This window comes from Athene cunicularia (assembly GCF_003259725.1).
Source record: "Athene cunicularia isolate RWA chromosome 4 unlocalized genomic scaffold, athCun1 chr4_part1, whole genome shotgun sequence".
NCBI classification, from domain to species: Eukaryota; Metazoa; Chordata; class Aves; order Strigiformes; family Strigidae; genus Athene; species Athene cunicularia.
This window is the reverse complement of record NW_020799098.1, coordinates 1,323,700-1,328,566: the sequence shown is the minus strand read 5'-3', so window position 1 is coordinate 1,328,566 and position 4,867 is coordinate 1,323,700. Positions and strand designations below refer to the sequence as shown.

The 4,867-nt window shown below is 48.0% G+C and overlaps 1 protein-coding gene across 1 annotated transcript in view; it reads right to left on the bottom strand.

Annotated features, from left to right (window-relative positions):
- Positions 1-4,867, bottom strand: part of ADAM33 (ADAM metallopeptidase domain 33) — a 35,188-nt gene that overhangs the window by 29,276 nt on the left and 1,045 nt on the right. The window lies entirely within an intron of this gene.

The following is a 4,867-nucleotide window of genomic DNA, read 5'->3' as shown; positions in this document are numbered from 1 at the left end:
TTCACCCCCTTTTCTCCAGGAGGGTACGACAGGCTGCCTGCATAAGGAAGGAAGGGGGGGGACAAAAAAAAGGCAATGAAATAACCCCCTCCATCCCAGCAGGATGGAAGAGCCCAGAGCCACCTCTGCACCGACACACTCCACAGGTTTTTTTAATTATTATTATTATTATTATTAATAATAATTCTTTTTTTCTAACAGATGGGTGCCAGCATCCAGCCCCCTCAAAGCAGGGGGGGTGGCACAGCTCAGGGCCCTGTACAGTGAGGGGGTGCCACTCACTTTCCTTCTTCCACACACCCCACACCATCCCCGCTCTGCTTTGACCCTTTCCAGGCCCTTCCTGGGGTCACCCAACTCTCCGTCTAAAGTCAGGGCAAGGATTCACCAATAGTTATTGAAGTCCTAGTAATAATATTAATGCTAATAATGAAAGCTTTTTTGAATTATTTTACTCTAAAAACAGGGACAGACCTACCCGAAGGGCTCCAGGCACCTCTGGACACACCTGCTCGAGGTGACATTTTGGAAGAGGAAGGGACAGGGGACTTGTCTGGGGTTTCCCAGCACAAAGGGCAAATGGAAATGGCACAGCTGTGGCTGCAGGAGCGTGGTGGGAGCCCTCCTGGCGCTCAAACACACGCAAACAGCAGATGCAAACATCTGGACAGTGCTACCGAGTGTTCCCCGTTAGCCTCGGACACAGCGTTTTTCAGGTGGGTTAATGGCATTTAGCAACATCTCACTCTCACCACTACCTCTCCCAAGAATCTTCCAGCACTCCTGGGTCCAGCTCTGCAGAGCACCAGGAAGGACTCGCTGAAGCTGAAGGTGGTCTCCTGCTAAAGCTCACCACGGAGGGGCTGTGCAGGTCCCGCCACTTCCACGAGAGGCCAAACGCTGCAAAAAATAAAGTTGTTCCTAAAAAAAAAAAAAAAAAAAAAAAAAAAAAAAAAGCTGTGGAAGCGTGGTGAGAAACAGAGGGCATTGCTGTCCCTTCTGGGATCCAGGCAGCTCGGTGGAAGCTGTGTAGAGCTGCTGTAAATCAGCAGCCTGGCACACAACTGGGCGAGATTTCAGATGCACGACGGGGCTTTCAGCCATCAGGAAACCATCAGCAGCAACGTCCAGAGGGACGAGGCTGCGCAGAGCTGCAGAGAGCTGTGAAAAGTCTTTCCAAGAAAGGGCAGTTGGTGGCCAGGACTGCCGCGGAGGGGTGAGCCAGGGGCTGTGATGGAGCAGACAGAGGAAACCCAGGGCAGGCAACAGGCTCCAGCCTTCCCCTGGCAGCCCATCAATCCCAGCCTAGCTTCACCATTACTACGCTACGTGACATTTTTCCTCATTCCTTCACTCTCTCAACCAGCTCAAAGTACTCAATGTAGCACAGTGTCGAGGCTTGGTGAAGGCAGATGTCTGCTTGCTGCTGGCCGTGGAGTACGTGGCCCTCCACGGGGCTGGGGATGGCAACGGCTGGTGGTTATCCAGAGCAGCTTATAAAAGGGGTTTTTGTGCAAAGGAACAGGCGTTCTTCCGCCTGCCTCCATCACTTAATCCCTCTGCTGACAAAATCCAACAGAGGCCGTGGCACCCGACCACGGGCTGCAGCTGGGTCACATAGCCTGGCAGCTGAGCCCAAGACTGGGGATTTCTGCGTCCCGGCCTAAGCCAAGAGCAGCACGTGTGAAGCAGGGGCGGGGGAACACTCACAACATGGAATTAAAGACACGGAGAGCCCCTCTGTATCTATTTTCAGAGTGCTTCTGTCCTCCCAAGCACTCGCTCTTCAGAGTCGTGAGAGAGACAACCAGCACGTGGAGCAGACGAGCACAGGTGGTGTGCTCAGGGCACCCACACTTTGGGTCTTCCACTACTGCCTCATCAGCAAAACTGCCATCACTCTGAGCCTGTGACTGGTCCTTCTACAAAGGACAAGGACAGCTGTGACGTAGTAAAACAGCTCTGTATCATTGGTAAAAAAATGTGCCCTGATAGACCTCAAAAAAAAGTCTCCTTAGGCCAGATTTCACATCACCTCCTACTAAAATGACTATTTGGCCTGCACACAGTGCCACAGGAACTCAACTCCTTGTTCAGGAGGCCACGGCGTGTAGCTGGCACACTATTTCCTCCAGATCCAACTGGCGAGTCGCAGAGTCCAAAGAGACTTGCCCATCTCTGGAGGAAGGTCAAGGCTGGCTACTCAGCAGATGACTCAAGCCTGGGCAGTGGCCAGCAGCAAGCCGCCGGCAGCAGGGTGATTCACGAGAAGTACCGGATCGAACTCGGGTAGGGGAGCCAACACAACTTTGGGGAAAGGAGCTGGAGTCTCTCTTTTACATCATGAAGACAAGTTTGAAGTAGCTTCTGATAAAGCTAGAAAGCGACAGGGCTGCAGCACATGAGTAAGATTATATTAAAACCAAGCTTCTCCCCTATCAAGACCTCACAACTGTCCTCATCACCGTGGAATTTGAGTGCCTTCCAGAAGTGTATTAATCAATGTGGCTTTCATTTGTCACGCAGAGGTCATTCACCCTCCCGCAGGGTCTAATTTGGCCTGGAGAACTCAGTTTATCTGCTGATGTAGGGAGAAAAATATTAATAAAAGTTGACTTTCAAACCTTGCTTGTGTGAAAGAATCGTGACTTTTCCATTTACAGCAGTTCAGCCAAATTCTTTCCCCAAGCCTACGAGAAAGATGTCCGATGACTTCACGTTACACTTTTAAGCTTTGCAGAAGTACAGCCACCCAGCTGGCCAACTAATAAATGCAGCATAAAGGAAGTGATATATTAAGATCTTCTTTACTGGATTAAAGTTTGATCTGGACTAACGAACAGCCAGCCAGGAAGTCATTTCTTCATTAGGGTATTGTTTCAGGAAAAGTGAATTATAAACCAGGATGCTCTCATGGGTAAGCAGAAGACATTAGCTTGCCTGCTTTCACATGGAGCAAATCTTTCTTCAGTCTCCCCCTCTTCATTCAGTTGTGTTCTTCCACAGGCACAACCACTAATGAATCCACCACGGCAGCAGCAAAGAGCAAAAGTCCTTCTGGGAAGCATCCTCCAGGAGTCAACCACCCCAGACCAGGCTACATCTAGACAGATGTACAGTGACACGACTATATTCTGTAGGGAATTTCCACTTCCAAAGAAATTGTGCATTTCAACTATGTTTTTACATCATCCTCGCTCTTGGTTTCCATGGTGATCTTTCCAGTTGCCAGCGATGAGAGAACGTGTCCCAAACAACATCCACTGCCTGATGTGGCATATCTCTAACTTGAGGATGGTTCTCTGTAGAAAGGGTCCCAAAAACATCCTCCAAGAACCAGAGGACTTACCATATTATTATAAAAGCTCCGTCAGGATGGAATTTACAGCATAAAACGTAGAACTAGTGGAAATGGTCATGAAAGAGGACATGGAAGATGCTTCTGGAGGGCAACCGAGCCTCTTATTTTAAAAAAAAGAACTTTTCAAAGCTTAAGGTGGCTTTTTACACCCCTTTTCCCTGCCACTTCCTTGCCTCGTCCGCATCCATCACGCTTCCCACCTCACGTTCGGTTTATAGACATCTACAGGCAAGCCAAAGCCCAGCCAGTGTATTGACATGATGATGAACAAGGTACAAAGGAACAGTGATCAAAGCGGCTTTCAGTTTCTAGAGACAACAGACAACCGTGCTGCCCGTCTCCAGTTTTTGAGTCAGCAGCTACCATAGCTGGCCTTTTGGTGAGCCTCAAACAGGCATCTGGCATCTACACAATAATCAAATGCTGATCAAAGAACGTTTCTGATTAACTAAGAACAAAAGCCCGTTCCTGGAGGGTTAAAAATGAAAATAGTTCTGCCCTCTTTACAGTGTCAAAGATTTGCAGAACTTACCCTAAAAGTCTCTGTGTAGCAGTGGATTAAGAAGAGATGACTCCACTCTGGAATCAACACAAGACAAGCATAATTTCCTGAGTTTTTGGAAACAAGTTTTGCGTGTTGGAACCAATGACTCCAGATGTCAGCAGCCTCCTTCCATCAGAACTATAAACAGTGGAGGCTTTGCCCCAGCACAAGCTTTATCTGACCTGATGACAGGGAATGGTAGTGGAATGGGTGCGAGTCAGCTTCGCTACATCCCTCATGAAGAAATCAAGAGAAGGCCAGATGATAACGCTGCTGGAGCACGGGGCTGAGGAGGAAACCTGCTTCCTTTAAACCTGGCCACGCAGAATCTCATTTTCAGAAGTTCTGAGAAGCTTCAGCTCCTCCCAATTTCACCTGGAATTGCGGGTGCTCACTCCTCTGCGGAGAAAAGTCAGACAATCTCATAGTGTTGTTCTACAAAACCTTTATTTTCTCCCCCGTGCTCACTCCTCTGCGGAGAAAAGTCAGACAATCTCATAGTGTTCCTCTGCAAAAACCTTCATTTTCTCCCCCGTGTGCGCAAAGAGAATGTTTGCTTTACAATATTTCAGAGAGCAGAATGTAAACGCTTTGTGCAGCCCGATACCAGCGTGAAACATCCAAGCACAATTTTCAGATCACACATTGTGATCTATCAAAGCGTGCCCAAACCGAAAGTGTTTAGCAGAAGCAAACCCTTCTCCCTTAGCAAAGGGAAAACGCTGCAATATTATTACCAAATGAAGAATTACAGCTACTTGTCGCTAAATCTCTCAAGGTGCAACTCTAACAACTCACACAACGACAGCCACTGTCATTACTTTGGTAGTTAGTAACCATTTTTAAGCGAGGTAAAACAAAAAAAAAAATGCAGCCAGCTCTTCCTTTGTTTTGACAGGTTTTACAATGTGTAGTTCTCTACTTCGATGAGGATGGGTGCTTTAAGTAGTTGATATGGACCT